Source organism: Rana temporaria, chromosome 10, assembly GCF_905171775.1.
Source record: "Rana temporaria chromosome 10, aRanTem1.1, whole genome shotgun sequence".
In the NCBI taxonomy this organism is placed as follows: Eukaryota; Metazoa; Chordata; class Amphibia; order Anura; family Ranidae; genus Rana; species Rana temporaria.
Window position 1 is genome coordinate 97,948,577 of NC_053498.1, and position 18,577 is coordinate 97,967,153.

The following is an 18,577-nucleotide window of genomic DNA, read 5'->3' on the forward strand; positions in this document are numbered from 1 at the left end:
AATCCCACAAGCACCCAAAGTAAAAATGTGCTGCTCTGTGAAAATGCAGAATGCCAAAATGCCACCCCCATGCATGTAAAATCGCAGTGCGGGAACCACAGGAAAATTGAATGGTCAAAAAGACCATACGTTTTCCTTGTGTCTGCGGTTTTGAAAAGGTGCATGAACCTTTTTTTTGCGGAAATGCAGGCACAGCAGCCCATTTATTTGAATGGGCTGCAGTGCCCATGCAAATGTGGCCTACAAAGATGCATAGGTGTAAACCATCTTCTCAATGAAACTAGCACTCATAATGTTATAACATAATAAGACAAACAGAGTTGGCAACTCTTTTGGGATAGGCATCAAATGCACATTCAGGCTCACAGCAGACTAAAGTAAACCTACTGTATCATAACAGAAATACAAAGACTGCCATTGCTGACCTCTTTTTGAATATGCTAGTTGCCTGGCTGTGATGTTGATCCAGCATTTTTAATCTTTCACTCCGATTTAATTTGCCTCAGACCTGTTACAGGTTAGTCACTCCAAAAGTATTAAAGACAAAACTTGAATTTTTAAAAAGCTGGTTGCAACACAGAGTTTCCTTAACTACTTACTGCCCCCAAACATTATACAGTATATTTTATGAAATCAAAGGTCCTGTGAAATAAAAGTGTGGCAGTTGAGATTTTTTATGTTACATGACAAATACACTAAAAAATTTTTTCGGGCAAACAAACATAATATAATACCCACATTTTTTGGAAAATATAAAATATAATTTTGCATTATGTAAACAAACATAAAATATGTCAAGACTTAAAATTGCATGCACCGAGAAATGGGGACAAACTATGGTATCTACATTTTGTCATAGGTGACTATTTAACCACTTCAATACCACTTTTACCCCCTTCTTGCACAGGCCAATTTTCATCTTACAGCACCGTCACAATTTGAATGACAATTGCTCAGTCATGCAATCCTGATGTACTGACAGGCTTTCTCATCTCTTGTGGCCCAAAAAAGTCAGAACAGTACAAATACCCCCCAAATTACTCCTTTTTGGAATATAGACAGTCCAAGGTATTTAGTAAGAGGCATGGTGAGTATTTTGAAGTTGTCAGTTTTTTGTCACAATGTTTTGGAAAATTGGGGATTTTTTTTTTCTTTACATACTGTCAACAGTGCAGTACAGCGTCATCATATAACTAGTTTGGCAGTGATTTTTTTTTCTTTTTTTTACAATTTTTGTCTTTTTAACCTACTTTGACCAGAGTAATATAATGTTACCATAGTAATATTGTACTACTCTGGAGAAGTGATCAGTATTTAGTTTTTTGTTTTTACACATTTTTACACATTATGTTTGCTTATAGCAATGCATTTCATTGCTATATGCAAGCAATTTACTGATTGAAATCGATTTATTCAGTTTGATTAGCTATGATTGGCCACATATGATTGGCCACACATGGGCTGCGATTGGCCCAGTATGTACCATGTGATCACTGTGACAAATCACAACTTGCAACACAATTGTACACAATAAATGGCTTGAAAGGAAGCCATCCATTGTTTACAACTGTCATGGGACCTGCTGTGATTAATTGCAGCGGTTACATGCTATGGGGCAGCGGGCCGTATAGTGATCAGTCATCACCCAGACGAGATCCGGGAGGATGTAATATTATATATATTCAGATCAAGAGGCCGGCCCCAGCATCATTCTACAATATGCTGGGCAGCAAGGGGTTAAAAGACTTTACAGGTTAATACTGCAGAGTTAAACATGAATGATGACCTACAATTATTGTGGTGCAGGGGGGTGGGGGCATTTTTATTTTTATTTAATATTTTTATTTATTTTGCTAAAAAAAATCTACATATTTTTAAAACTGTATATAAAGCCACTTTGCATCTACTTGTTGTCTCCATTTCTCAGAAAGGTTTTCCTGACTGTGACATCAGTTAGGCACGCTTACTTGTGGTCTCCTGCAGGGGCACATGTAACACAGTGACAATCTAGGGGCACAAATAGGAGACAGTTGTCACATTTGTGGAGATTTATTAAAACTGGTGCACACAGAATCCGGTGCAGCTGTGCACAGTAACCAATCAGCTTCTAGGTTTTATTTTCAAAGCTTACCTGAACAAGATGAAGTAAGAAATTGATTGATTACTATGCACATCTGCACCAGATTCTGTGCGCACCAGTTTTAGTAAATACCCCCCATTACAGAAGGAGGTACCTAAGTAAGAACCTTCATGGAAGTATCACCTTGTATATTTTTTTAAATTTGCAGATTCAAATAATGAAAACCACTTTTGAAGTTACATTATTATTGTTACGTTTTTCATGAGCTCTTAATGATTTGATTTAAGTTTCAACAAATTAAAAAAAAAATGTAATAATATAAACTTGCTATGTATATATACTGCATATTGACACATACTGCAGATTTAATGTCTATGTATAAAAATACATTTCACCGAAAGTAGAAGTGGAACAGTAAATGTATTTTTAAAATAATTGTAAAATAATTCTCCATTACCCGTGTATTAGAATGAGACAATTTATTTTGTAAAAATGATGGTCTATTACACGATGAGTTCTGTATGGTCCTGGAAAAAAGTGAATTGAAATTTCTGTGTCAGCAGTCAGTCTCTGAAGAGGCCAATTGTCTTGATTTGTTGATAATTTATAGTCTTTCCAAAGCAAGACTTTCAGCCTGGGAGACATTCCCTACAGTGTTATTTCACAGACACTTCCCATCTTGTAGATACATAGTAATTTGCACCACCTCCCAAAAGTAATACAATTAATATTACACCATATAGACAGATCCCGTGTGTTTTTTTAAAACAATTAAATGTAATATTCAGATGCAGTATGTTGATAGAGGTTGATTGCAGCAAAAAAAATAAAAACTGTCATTGAATATTAAAGACTTGCCATCCAGGCCGGTGTAAAAATCATGATTTTGTTTTGTTACAATTTTTGCTAAATTAATTAGAACCCACAAACATTATGGATTTTTAAGCAGGGGCACTAAAGAATAAAATTATGGGTGTTTTTTTTTTATTTCAAATTGTTGGGGAAAAATATACTTTAATGAATTTTAGTGCACACAAACATGATACCCTATTTTTTGGTAAACTATAGAAGATAATGTCACGCCAAGTAAATAGATGCCAAACATGTCATGCTTTAAAATTGTGGATGCCTGTGGAATAGTGACAAAGCAGGAAACATTTAATTATGCATAGGAAATGTTTTAAAAGCCTTTACAGGTTACCAATTTATTGTTACACAGAAGGTCTGGTGCTATAGTTATTGCTCTCACTCTAATGTTTGCGGTCATACCTCACATTACATTACATCACATCACATACCTCATTTTAATATTTATTAAAACGTTTGTGGTGATACCTCACATGTGTGGGGTAGGACCTATGTGCATGTTCAATTTTGCGCATGAGCACAAGGGGATGGGGAGCTTTAATTTTCTTGGTTTAATTTTAATATTTATTTTATTTAAATGTACTTTTTAACAGAGACTATTTTTTTTATTAACTTAATTGATATCACAAGAGATGAACAATACCCCTAGTGATAGCATGGGCTGTGACAGGGGTCTATTAGACTCCAGATGTCTTCTCTGGCTTCCAAAGCATCTGATCAAACCAAGATCAGTTTGACCAATGCTTGTACCGGCTTGTAAGCAGCAAACCAGAAGTGGCTAAATCCTCATCACTTCAAGTTTCTGATTTCACAGAGAGGGAGGAACAAGATCAGTTCCTCTCTCTCTCTGTTCTCTGCACTAGATGCCGCTGGGCAGAAAGGTCCCCAGCTCTCAGATGGGACGGGCGAGCCCAGGAAAGGAGGCAGCAGAGGGGGGCTTCTTTCGGCACCTGATATAGCCAATAGAATCACTTCTATTGTAAAGGGAATCGTCAGCTGGAAATTTTGACACCACTAAAAATTTTGATTACCACTGAAACCCAAGGACGTCATATAACGTCCTATGGGTGGAAAGTGGTTAACCACTTGCCGTCGCCGCACCGTCATAATACGTCCACAAGGTGGCTCTCCTAGGCGAGAGCACGTAATATGACGTCCTGCCTTTTAGCCGCCACTAGGGGCGCACGCGCGCCCCCCGCTCGCCCCCGACTCCCGTGCGTGTGCCCGGCGGGCGCGATCGCCGCCGGGCACACGCGATCGCTCGTTACAGAGCGGGGACCGGGAGCTGTGTGTGTAAACACACAGCTCTCGTTCCTGTCAGCAGGGGAAATGCTGATTTTCTGTTCATACAATGTATGAACAGAAGATCAGTGTTTCCCCTAGTGAGGCCACCCCCCCCCCCCACAGTAAGAACACACCCAGGCATACTTAACCCCTTCCCCGCCCCCTAGTGTTAACCCCTTCACTGCCAGTGGCATTTTTATAGTAATCTAATGCATTTTTATAGCACTGATCGCTATAAAAATGCCAATGGTCCCAAAAATGTGTCAAAAATGTCCGAAGTGTCCGCCATAATGTCACAATACCGAAGAAAAATCGCTGATCGCCGCCATTACTAGTAAAAAAAAATATTAATAAAAATGCCATAAAAATACCCCCTATTTTGTAAACGCTATAACTTTTGCGCAAACCAATCAATAAACGCTTATTGCGATTTTTTTTTACGAAAAATATGTAGAAGAATACGTATCGGCCTAAACTGAGGAAAAAAAATGTTTTTTTATATATTTTTGGGGGATATTTATTACAGCAAAAAGTAAAAAATATTCATTTTTTTCAAAATTGTCGTTCTATTTTTGTTTATAGCGCAAAAAATAAAAAACGCAGAGGTGATCAAATACCACCAAAAGAAAGCTCTATTTGTGGGAAAAAAAGGACGCCAATTTTGTTTGGGAGCCACGTCGCACGACCGCGCAATTGTCTGTTAAAGCGACGCAGTCCCGAATCGCAAAAAGTACTCTGGTCTTTGGGCAGCAATATGGTCCGGGGGGTAAGTGGTTAATGCCCGACTCAGAGGGAAGACTGCTTCCAGAAAATATGGTTTTACGGCACTGATTTTAAATGCTTCACAACAGCTGACAAGGCTTAGCTGGATAATCAGTCAGTGTCAGTTCAGTGAGGGAGTAGGACGCTTCCCGACGAGTCTGCTCTCTCCAGGGACCAGACAGATAGCCAGCTAGACACCGCAGACAGGCAGGCTCCTACAATCTTTGCTGCATGAATCAACTTGCAGCCCATAGGACCGGCTCCTTCCTTCCCTTCGTGGGCCCCTCTCTTCAGGTAAGACCCTGTCTTTCAGGGCCATCTTTCCACCCCCAGGAATCGCTAGTAGCTAGGACAGCCACTCCAGCGATCCAAATTGCGGCTGTTTACCTTCTCTTAGAGCCGCATGCACCCCAATCAGTCACCCATAATCACCCCGGCCACCCGCCGCGCATAGCAGCGCTTTTTTCTGGCGATCTGCGGCTCTTTCCCACATCTGCGCCAGACCAGGCCTTATTCGCGGCCGCCGCAATTAGGACAGACTGCGGCTTCAGCCGCGGCCTAGCGGCGCGCCGCAAAAAGGAGCACTGACAGCCTGGAAATTTTCCTGGAATTGTCAGGGATCATCCCCCTATCCCTGGAGGATCCCATCCTCCCCTGTATTAACAACCAGCTCATACCCACCAAGCCAAACAGCCCCCAAACCTGAGGCCTGTGGCCCGGTCGGCGGCCATCTTGGTACTCCTCAGCTACAGTGACACCCTTCTTCCCCCCCTTCCCCCCCCATTCCAAACAGTACCTGATCCAGGGTTTCGTCCGATCGCCTTTCAGGGATCAGGAAGGAATTTTTTTCCCTGCGGCAGCAAATTGGCTTAGCACTGCCAGGGTTTTTTTGCCTTCCTCTGGACCAAGGCCAAGCGAGAGGATTCAGCGAATCTTCCCTCTATTGCAATTAATCCCCCCCCCCCCCCCCGGTGAATGGCAACAATGGTTAAACTGCGATACTCTGCAGAAACGATTTGGGGTCTGAGACAATTCGCAACAGTATTACCAGCCGTCACCAAAAAGGCCTTAAAAATAGACCAACTTTTGAGATTCGATCAACGATCGACTATCAAAAATTTCAACCATTTAACCCAGCTCAAGCACATATCATGTGCTTTGATCAACACAAGATCGGCAGTAAAACACCGATCAGAAATCCACGATTTCTTACTACAAAACGATCTAGACTGCCTCTTTATCACAGAAAGCTGGCTTTCAGACGACTGCAACACCATTCTTGGAGAATTGGTGCCAGAAAATTATCGAATTATAACGGAAAATAGGGCAAAGAGGAGGAGGCCTGGCGGTGATCCATAAGTTTCATATTGCAATCACTAAGCCGGTCCTTCAAAATCCTCTTCCATTTATGGAAACCCTTACTCTTCAACTTCAAACTAACCCCCAGGAGACTGTTCACATTCTCCTCTGCTATAGGCCACCTGGGCCAAAATCGCAGCTTCTACCATCATTAACGGAGTTCATATCCACTTATACCCTTAACAGCAAACATCTTTTGCTGCTCGGGGACTTCAATCTGTTGGTCCAACTCCTCACAGGATCCCATTGCGGATGCCTGCATCGATCACCTGGAAGGATTAGGACTACAGCAACTTATATGCGGACCCACGCATGCTTCAGGTCACACACTCGACCTAATTTTCAGACAAAATCTGAAAATAAACATTTTGGGAAATGAACCTTTGTCATGGACAGACCACCATGCAATTAGTTTCATAATTTCCAAAATTCCACCAGTTATAAAAGCACCCAAGCTGGTGACAATACACTGGGCTAGATCTCAGAAGAAGCTCCATTCGGAACTCTTCAAATCTACCTTGGGAAACCGAATCGAAACTATTCATCCTCAGTTAACAGCCTCAGATACACTGGATGCCATAAATGCAGCTCTGCTACAATCAGCCGACTTAGTAGCACCGAAACGCAAAGTCCGCATCCGGAAAAAAAAGTCCGGCTGGTTCAACAACCAGCTGTCCCTACTGAAGCAAGAGCGCAGAAGGGCGGAAGCCGCCTGGAAAAGAAGCCCTTCAGAAGATCACCTCATCATCTACAAGGCAATAACAACACAATATCATAAAGAAATCTTCAAAGCCAAGAAACATCATTTTTCTATGACGATTAACAGCGCCATGAACCGCCCCCGAGAACTCTTCAAGATGGTCACCCAGACCATGAATCCGGGATGTCTTGAAGTCCCCAATTCAGACACCCAAGAGTTCTGTAATGAACTATCGGATTTCTTCATCGACAAAATCGAAAGAATCTGGGTAAGTATTCTGCAAAATAAAACCCCTCTCAGCCCCCTCTTCAATCAACCACAAAACACCAACAGAAACCTTCTACAATCAACTAAGTTCACTCTGGAACCCATCTCCATCGATACCACCAAAAATATCATTGGTGCGTTGCGGAACAGCACAGCACCCAATGACATCATTCCCACCAAGCTGCTGAAGGAATGCGCCGACATTCTGGCGCCTCCCATCACACAGCTTATAAATCAGTCATTTAAGGAAGGCATAGTGCCATCCCTGCTGAAAGAGGGCACAATCCAGCCCATCTTGAAAAAACCTAACTTGGATCCCAAGGACCCAACTCACCGCCGCCCCATAACAGGCCTAAATATTCTCTCCAAGATAATGGAGAAAATAGTGGTACAACAGCTGCAACAGCATCTGGATACCCACAATCTACTCGATCCATTTCAATCAGGTTTCCGTCCCGGACACGGGACAGAAACGGCCTTACTCAAAATATGGGACGATGCCCTCGAGGCCGCAGACGAGGGAGAATCCTGTCTCCTGGTTCTGCTGGACCTAAGCGCAGCCTTTGACACAGTAGACCACAAAATGTTACTGATGCGACTGGCCGAGGTAGCCAGAATCGCAGAAGGTGATTTACCATGGTTTTCCTCCTTTCTTGAAAACCAATCACAAACAGTGAACCTGGGATCTTTCACGTCGGAAAAATGCACGGTGCCATGTGGAGTCCCCCAAGGATCCCCCCTGTCTGGTACTGTTCAACATCTATCTTCGCCCTCTCTTTGATATTATCAGTAGCCAAGAACTACTTTATCACTCTTATGCAGACGATACGCAATTGTATTTTCGCATCTGCAACAAAAAGGATCATCATCTCAGTTTAGAGAAATGTCTCTCTTCGATAGAAAACTGGATGACTAAGAGTTATCTTAAACTCAACAGTTCCAAAACAGAACTTCTTATGTTTCACGCCAGCCGAAAGAGTCAACTGGCAACAACCTGGACACCGCCGCCCATTCTGGGCCAAAGCATCACCCCTAGCTCCAAAGTCAAAAGTCTAGGAGTCATTTTTGACACCTTCATGACAATGGACGCACAAATAGGGTCAGTAGTCAGCGGATCGCACCATTTGTTGCGCTTACTACGCAGACTTATTCCATTTATCCCCAAAGAAGACGTAGCAGTCGTGGTGGGAACAATCGTGAATTCCAGACTGGACTATGCAAATGCCCTTTACCTCGGGCTCCCAAAGTACCAAATCGCTCGTCTGCAAGTCGTAAAGAATACGGCCGCCAGACTGGTGACTGGGAAAAGGACATGGGAATCAATCTCACCTTTGCTGAGAACCCTTCACTGGTTGCCAGTAAAAGACAGAATTGTATTTAAAGCACTCTGCCTGACACATAAGTGCATCCATGGGAAGGCGCCGCAATATCTTTGCGACAAGATAGAACCTTACAATTCTAATCGCGTTCTGCGATCCACTGACCAAAATCTGGTCAAGGTGCCAAAAACCAAATACAAGTCCAAAGGAGAAAGAAGGTTTGCTTTTCAAGGTCCGAGACTATGGAACGCTTTACCAACCAGCGTTCGGTTGGAGGAAAACCACCTGACTTTCAGAAGACAGATTAAAACTCTGCTCTTTTGATGTCATGAGACACGAAACATCAAGCGCCCAGAGGCGATTCAGTTCGCATGTGCCGCGCTATATAAGTTTTTCATTCATTCATTCATTCACATACTGGGACAAGCATGACATGACCAGTCAACATCTACCAAAATAGTTGGGAACTCTGATAGGGCGCCATGACAATTGGCCGTCTTTTGTTAAACACACAATCTCTCTTTTCTATCCTCTCATCCTCCCCTGCCCTATCACCCCCCCCTTTATTGACAACATCTGAGAAGATCGCTCTTCATGTTTGAATGCTCTGCATTACGGACCTCTGGGTCCTCCTGGAGTGTGACTGTTTATTCTGATAGCTACAGTTATATATTGAGGTTGTCAATTTTTAACTGTGCATGATTCATATAAACCTCAATGTACACATATTCAGTTCCCAGTGAGAAAAATATAAATCGTGCTACCTCTAAACCAAGTGAAACAAATGTTTGAATCACAAAACACACAAAACTATGTGACATATGTTGATATAAATCATAAACTATGTGATATATGATGGTATATATAAATCACTAATATACCAAAAAACAAGAGAGGTTGATGGCCACTAGAGGGCACTGTATAGCACTCTTAGGTCCCTCAATAACAGTGAAACAGTGATAAATGAACATCAAAACATTTTTTTTAGATCATATCATTAGATCAATAAATTATAACCAAATAATAACCAATAACCAAGTCAGTTGAAAACGTGTCCAAAGAAAAGTGATGTATCCTCCACCAAACTATAGATTGGCTCCTTACCAAATTGCCATAATCCCTTATGACAGGGGATCATGAACAGCATATAATAGGTAGTCACTCCCAGTCTTGCAGTTCAGACAGATACGATCCTTAACATTAGGTCTCATCACAAGTGATTAAACTTCACCAACATCAATGCCCACCATGTAAAAAACAATAACAGCTCCACATAGCGCATTAAATGAGTAAAAAAGATTTATTAAAAGTTGTATTGCACTTACAAACATGCAGTAAAAAAATGCCTCGAATCAGAGAGATTCCCCTTTTGACACTCTCTCAGAAATTTGCCTTTCTAGTGGCTATTACATCCGTCAGGAGGGTTTCTGAGTTGGCGGCCTTGTCTTGTAAGTCCCCATACTTGATCATCCACAAGGATAAGGCGGCGATACGCCCGCAGCCTTTGTTTCTTCCGAAAGTTTCGGCTTTTCACTTAAATGAGGACATTGTGCTTCCGTCCTTATGTCCTCGGCCGTCGCTCCCTAAAGAGGTTGCTTTGCATTCCGTGGATGTGGTCCGAGCTCTGTGGGTGTATTTGTCTGCTTTGGCTCTGTTTCGGAGGTCAAACTCACTGTTTGTGTCGGTGGCTGGTCCAAAGAATGGTCTGGCGGTCTCGTCGGCCACCATTTCTCGGTGGATCAGACAGATCGTGATTCAGGCTTATGCCCTAAAAGGGCGGGCGCCTCCCTTTCCTGTCAAGGCACATTTGACCAGGGCAATAGGTGCCTCCTGGGCCTTCCGACATCAAGCTTCTGTCTCACAAGTGTGTACATAGAGATGTACAGAACTGTTCACTGGCGAATAATTTGTGGCGATTTTTGCGCATTCGCGTTCGCCGATGCGCGCGAACATATGCGCTGTTCGATCCGCCTCCTATTAATTAACATTGAGCAAACTTTGACCCTCTACCTCAGTCAGCAGACACATTCCAGTCAATCAGCAGCATACCCTCCCTCCCTGACCCTCCCACCTCTCGGGCAGCATCCATTTTAGATTCATTCTGAACCTGCATTCTTAGTGAGAGGAGGGGGAGTGTTGCTGCTGCTGAATTTATAGGGAAATCTATAGCTAGGCTAGTGTTTTCAGTGTCCACTCCAGTCCTGAAAGACTCATCTGATCTCTGCTGTAAGGACAGCACCCCAAAAAGCCCTTTTTAGGGCTAGTATATCAGTCAGCTTTTTTTTTTTCCTGTAATCTAATTGCAGTTGCCTGGCTGGCAGCGTGTGTCAGGATCACAGCGTACACTGTGCCCAGTGCCACCCACCACTCATCTATCTTGGTGGCACAGTAGATAACATTTAAAAAAAAAAATATTACTGCAATATAATAGTAGTCAGTTGCCTGGCTGGCAGCGTGTGTCAGGGTACAGCGTACACTGTGCCCAGTGCCACCCACCACTCATCTATCTTGGTGGCACAGTAGATAACATTTAGAAAAAATAAAATAAAAATATTACTGCAATATAATTGTAGTCAGCTTCCTGGCTGCCAGCGTGTGTCAGGGGTACAGCGTACACTGTGCCCAGTGCCACCCACCACTCATCTATCTTCGTGGCACAGTACATAACATTTAAAAACCCCCAAAAATGTACTGCAATAGAATAGTAGTCAGTTGCAAGCGTGTGTCAGGCTCATAGTGTAAACTGTGCCCAGTGCCACCACTCATATATCTGGTGGCATAGTATATTAAATTTAAAAAGAAAAAACACAATTGTGACTGCAATAGAATAGCAGCTAGTTGTCTGCAGGCGTGTGTCAGGCCTACAGCATCTACTCTGCCAACTTCTGCCAGTGCACAGTGCCACTCATATCTGGTGTCACAGTAGCGTGCACGCATAGTACAACTAAACAAATAAAAAAGGGACTGACAGTGGGCGATACATTTGACTAAAGGCCTGATGAGATGAGCTTCCTTGGGCTACAAATGGTCTACACGCTGCTGTATTTTATCTCTGCATGCCGGATGACTTGCGTGACTTATCCGCCACCAAATAGGGTTCAAGCCACAATGTTTTAGTGCACTTTCTGCCTGGAAAACATAAATTTTTCTGGCCGCTGCTACAGCTGCAGCTGCAAAAATACCTACTTTTTCAGGCATGTGTACATGCCTAATTTTTCTGGCCTCTGGTGCTGCACTGTGGCTGCAAAAACAAAACCAAAAAAAAAAGGCACATACATGTGTCAATTCCCCTTCGTGATCGTTACCTTGTTGTGGTGAAGGGGCTTGCGTATCACAATGAAGCGACCACCTCTATGAGTGTGTTGGCAATGGCAATGGCAATGTTGGCACACCCCAGATGATAAGGTCATTGCTTCATTGTGAACAGACCAAAAGCGATCGGCTGGATAATTTTGCATAGAAAAAACATTAATTTTCTTTGTGATCATCTAAGGTGATCATTAAAGCCTACTAGGCCAACAATGAGCCCACACTGCAGAATCATTGTTTTCTGGGTCACTTAACTGTCACTGAACTACCTCAGCACGACCATAGGCTTTGAAAAAACCCCATTGCCTGCAATCTCCAAAACGTTCATTGACGTCAGTGAGGACAAGGAACGGGACATGGCTAGCTTGGTATCCAACCTTGTGTAAATGGGGAGTTTGCAGTTGTGCAAATGGACTGTTTGCAGGTGTTTGCAGTGCGTTAAACGGGGAGTTTGGTCTGTCACTGTGAACCCTAACCCTATTACAGATAGGGTTAGGGTTACAGATAGGGTTAGGGTTACAGATAGGGTTAGGGTTAGGGTTACAGATAGGGTTAGGGTTACAGATAGGGTTAGGGTTAGGTTAGGGTTAGGGTTACAGATAGGGTTAGGGTTACAGATAGGGTTAGGGTTAGGGTTACAGATAGGGTTAGGGTTACAGACAGTAACCCTAACCCTATCTGTAACCCTAACCCTGTCTGTAACCCTAACCCTACCCTAACCCTAACCCTATCTGTTACCCTAACCCTAACCCTAACCCTAAGCCTTACACTACCTGATCGATATAACATCATACTTGATGTTTTAAAGCACGTTATTCCAAACAATTTATGAATGTTAGGTGATTTATGCCCTTTATGGATTAAAAACTGACTCTACGACAACTAAGTAATTTTCCATGGGAGTTTTGCCATGGATCCCCCTCTGGCATGCCACAGTCCAGGTGTTAGTCCCCTTGAAACAGCTTTTTTTTTTTCCTGTAATCTAATTGCAGTTGCCTGGCTGGCAGCGTGTGTCAGGATCACAGCGTACACTGTGCCCAGTGCCACCCACCACTCATCTATCTTGGTGGCACAGTAGATAACATTTAAAAAAAAAAATATTACTGCAATATAATAGTAGTCAGTTGCCTGGCTGGCAGCGTGTGTCAGGGTACAGCGTACACTGTGCCCAGTGCCACCCACCACTCATCTATCTTGGTGGCACAGTAGATAACATTTAGAAAAAATAAAATAAAAATATTACTGCAATATAATTGTAGTCAGCTTCCTGGCTGCCAGCGTGTGTCAGGGGTACAGCGTACACTGTGCCCAGTGCCACCCACCACTCATCTATCTTCGTGGCACAGTACATAACATTTAAAAACCCCCAAAAATGTACTGCAATAGAATAGTAGTCAGTTGCAAGCGTGTGTCAGGCTCATAGTGTAAACTGTGCCCAGTGCCACCACTCATATATCTGGTGGCATAGTATATTAAATTTAAAAAGAAAAAACACAATTGTGACTGCAATAGAATAGCAGCTAGTTGTCTGCAGGCGTGTGTCAGGCCTACAGCATCTACTCTGCCAACTTCTGCCAGTGCACAGTGCCACTCATATCTGGTGTCACAGTAGCGTGCACGCATAGTACAACTAAACAAATAAAAAAGGGACTGACAGTGGGCGATACATTTGACTAAAGGCCTGATGAGATGAGCTTCCTTGGGCTACAAATGGTCTACACGCTGCTGTATTTTATCTCTGCATGCCGGATGACTTGCGTGACTTATCCGCCACCAAATAGGGTTCAAGCCACAATGTTTTAGTGCACTTTCTGCCTGGAAAACATAAATTTTTCTGGCCGCTGCTACAGCTGCAGCTGCAAAAATACCTACTTTTTCAGGCATGTGTACATGCCTAATTTTTCTGGCCTCTGGTGCTGCACTGTGGCTGCAAAAACAAAACCAAAAAAAAAAGGCACATACATGTGTCAATTCCCCTTCGTGATCGTTACCTTGTTGTGGTGAAGGGGCTTGCGTATCACAATGAAGCGACCACCTCTATGAGTGTGTTGGCAATGGCAATGGCAATGTTGGCACACCCCAGATGATAAGGTCATTGCTTCATTGTGAACAGACCAAAAGCGATCGGCTGGATAATTTTGCATAGAAAAAACATTAATTTTCTTTGTGATCATCTAAGGTGATCATTAAAGCCTACTAGGCCAACAATGAGCCCACACTGCAGAATCATTGTTTTCTGGGTCACTTAACTGTCACTGAACTACCTCAGCACGACCATAGGCTTTGAAAAAACCCCATTGCCTGCAATCTCCAAAACGTTCATTGACGTCAGTGAGGACAAGGAACGGGACATGGCTAGCTTGGTATCCAACCTTGTGTAAATGGGGAGTTTGCAGTTGTGCAAATGGACTGTTTGCAGGTGTTTGCAGTGCGTTAAACGGGGAGTTTGGTCTGTCACTGTGAACCCTAACCCTATTACAGATAGGGTTAGGGTTACAGATAGGGTTAGGGTTACAGATAGGGTTAGGGTTAGGGTTACAGATAGGGTTAGGGTTACAGATAGGGTTAGGGTTAGGTTAGGGTTAGGGTTACAGATAGGGTTAGGGTTACAGATAGGGTTAGGGTTAGGGTTACAGATAGGGTTAGGGTTACAGACAGTAACCCTAACCCTATCTGTAACCCTAACCCTGTCTGTAACCCTAACCCTACCCTAACCCTAACCCTATCTGTTACCCTAACCCTAACCCTAACCCTAAGCCTTACACTACCTGATCGATATAACATCATACTTGATGTTTTAAAGCACGTTATTCCAAACAATTTATGAATGTTAGGTGATTTATGCCCTTTATGGATTAAAAACTGACTCTACGACAACTAAGTAATTTTCCATGGGAGTTTTGCCATGGATCCCCCTCTGGCATGCCACAGTCCAGGTGTTAGTCCCCTTGAAACAGCTTTTCCATTTATCCAAAAGTACACTCCTTATGACAGTTTGCATATACATGAGTTGTATATGTACCATCAAAACTGCAACAAGCAATAAAGGAGATGTGTTGCTGGGAGTAGGGATTTTATAAGAAGTGTATGTTATACTCATTAACCCCCCACTGTCCTGGAGAGGCAACGTTTCAGCAGCTGTTCATGGTGTGTGCAGTTTACCATTCTACCAGTAGAGGGTGGTAGAACAACACGCTTAATAGCAATAGACGAGGCATTGATGAACTAATCTTATGATCAAATTAGTTTGTTCTGTACATTTATCCTACATGAACAATCATCTTTTCCCTTCTCCTTGATGGCCATGAATTGTTACAATCTGCATTTTTGGGACATATTTAAAGCCTAGTATGAACAAAGACGTTCCATTAGGAATTCATTGTCACATCTTCTGAATATTCAGGATTGACAGTGTTTCCCGTTTTATAGTTTACAGAAATTGTGTGCAATACATAAAAATCAATGAATATTATTCATTTACTCATAGTTTATAAGGACTATTCCACTGCGTGGAGCAGAAAAGGATGCTGTCAGAAGTGGGATTCGAACCCACGCCTCCAGAGGAGACTGCGACCTGAACGCAGCGCCTTAGACCGCTCGGCCATCCTGACTGCTAATTGTGTACAGATCAACTGAGCTCATTTTCACTGCCTAATCATGTGTGTATATAGTAAGAATTTTAAAGATTGCCAATTGTTATATCTTTGCTTTTATCTATAGTGAAATGCATACACAGTCTATAAATGCATAACATTTACATATAGTTTACATATACCCAATGTTCTGTAACAATACCTTGGTAGCCCCAGTGGCCTAATGGATAAGGCACTGGCCTCCTAAGCCAGGGATTGTGGGTTCGAGTCCCATCTGGGGTGTATGAAGTTTTTTTTTTATTTTGTTCATTGATTTTTATGTATTGCACACATTTTCTGTAAACTATAAAACTGGAAACACTGTCAATGCGACCCTAGGGAAAAACAATAGTAATCGTTGCAATTTTTTATGGTGAGTACAAAAATCCTATTTTCTCTTTCGTTCATGGATGGACACAGCTCCTTTTATTCTTGATAGTAGTCCCCAAGCAGTGTCGAAAAATGAGGGGTGGGCACAGCAAGCAAACCAACTTCCCTCCAAAACAAACAGAGCTCCTCAACGGAGGTGTTGCAACCTTAAATTGTCACCTGCAAAACTTTGCGGCCGAAGCAAGCATCCACAGATGCATGCACATCAACCTTGTAAAACTTAGTGAAAGTGTGAACGGACAACCAGGTCGCCGCCTTACACATAGTGATGTCGCGAACCTAAAATTTCACATTCGCGAACGGCGATTGCAAACTTGCGCATATGTTCGCAAATGCGCGAACCGGGCGAACCGCCATAGACTTCAATGGGCAGGCGAATTTTAAAACCCACAGGGACTCTTTCCGGCCACAATAATGATGCATTTGTGTGCCTGGAAATGTTCTGCTTTAGAGGTGAACATTGCAAAAGATCAAATTTGCTGACATTCCACAATAATGACTGTTCTGGTCTATATTGTCTTATGGCCCATACACACAATTCAAAAATCCGAAAACAAACACTGCTTTCAAAGCAATCGTACAATAATTGTTTATTGTTAATTGTTAGTACACAGCTTTTGATAGCCGATCACGACAGTTCATCTGATATTATCTGATTGGACAAGCACAGAAATATGATACCAGATTGTAGGATTTTCATTTAATCAGTACAGTTGTCGTCTGAAAATACAATACAACACATTATTAATCATCACTTCCGAATTATTCGATCGTACGAGAATTTTTTTAACTTTAGTAACCTCTTCAATTTCTACTTATGACTAGCAAGTGAAAATAGATGATCTGTCGTCTGATTTTTAGATTGTGTGTACGGGCCATTCGATGGAAAAGGTTGTGTTAGTCTGTAAATGATGGCCAACCTTATTTTTTCAGATGTTGATGTCAGAGTGGTAAAGATGATGTGTCCATTTACGACGGACGTTATTGAGGAAAGTATGTCCTAATTCAGGCTTTTTCTGCCACATGGTAGAATATCGGGTGTTGTCTCCATATAAGAAGCAGTGGTAAGGCAGAGCACATGTTTAATGCCCCTTTCACACATTCGCCTTTGTTCCTTCTAAGCAGGGGCCCCATAGACTCATCTCCATCTGAGTTGGACTGAAATAGAACCTCTTGTGATGGTGGAAAAATGGACCCACGCAATTCTCTTGAGCGGCTGTATGTAAACGGATGTGTGTCTTTTTGTATCCTGATACAAAAAGTGAAAAAACAGTCCATTAATGTCCTTTGGTGTAATATATGGTTATATAAACCACCAATTGCAGAAAAAAATATGAAAAGTTGCTAATGGAGGGCACTGGGCGGAGTCTAGCAGAGCAAACATGCATAGCTAGAGCTCTGCTCTGCTGAGGAGAAAAGCCGAAATTCTAACGATGACAAAGCTATAGAAAGGTACCAGATGGGAAGACTAAGTACCTGGGAACTAGCTGGCACAGTTTTGAGCAGAATAATGGTTCTGGGAGGCGGCCGTGACAAAACAAAGAATCCCCTCACAAGAGACACTCAGGCGCGCACTGCAGCTAGAATGGCACCTGTCATCTCCTCACACACTGCCTCAGTGTGCTCTCACAGACAGAAGCTAGTTCAACCAGACTCCCCAGGTGAGTCAGAAACGGAACAAATTCCCTCACAAAACTCCTCACAAGTCTCCTCAGTACCTTCTGCTATACTACAGCAATTTGAACATATGCTCCATAAAAGCACTGAAACAGACCTCAGAGCAAATAACTAAAAGCCTTACAAAAGAGATTAGAGAGCTGGGAAAACGCACAGCTGTGCTGGAACTCAAAGTGGAAGAAATTGAAATTAATTCACAGGACTGTATGGCAGAACTGGAAAACCTAAAAGAAGAGAATCTATCACTTCAATCCAGATTGGAAGACCAAGAGAACAGGGACAGACGTACCAACCTCCGCACAACCTCCACGTGATATAATTACAAAACTACATTATTACAGAACAAAGGAACAACTAATGGCTGCAGCAAGGGAGAAAAAAGATCTAACCTTCCAAGGCCATAATTATCAATTGTTCGCTGACATATCCCAGCTTACTATCGCAAAGAGAAGATCTATGAAACCTCAGCTCGTGGAGCTGCAACGCCACAATATAAACTACCAATGGGGCTTACCCTTTTCAATTCGATTTACCTACCAAGGTACCAGATAAATATGTAGATCTGATGAGGAGCTACAACAGACCTTGTTAAAACTACATCCGACAGAAGCTTCAACTAGTACCTCTTCAGCACAAAGAGCAGCCTCATCCTCACCTCCAATCAAGGCTTCACAAGCATTGGAGAAAAAAGGAAGTCACAATTCACATAAGAGGAGCCACTATGCCTCTTTTCCAGTAGAGACAGAAGACTCTATGGATTGGAGATCTGCACCAGTTCGATTCTCCTATCATTGAACTGCCACACAATGGTTCTTCAACAGTTTGGTTGAATGACAATATTAGGCCATTTTCATATTCTCATAGCCTAAACAGGGTTATGCCCACTAAAAACTCAATGTCTTAATTTTAGGGCTGTTCATAAACTGTAAAA

General features: G+C 42.5%; 2 non-coding genes across 2 annotated transcripts; one reads left to right on the forward strand and one right to left on the reverse strand.

Moving 5' to 3' along the window:
* Positions 1-15,475: 15,475 nt before the first annotated feature.
* TRNAL-CAG lies at positions 15,476-15,558 on the reverse strand. Its single transcript has one exon. It is a non-coding gene; the product is annotated as a tRNA-Leu (tRNA).
* A 191-nt stretch (positions 15,559-15,749) lies between these two features.
* Positions 15,750-15,822, forward strand: TRNAR-CCU. The gene has a single exon. It is a non-coding gene; the product is annotated as a tRNA-Arg (tRNA).
* Positions 15,823-18,577: the final 2,755 nt, after the last annotated feature.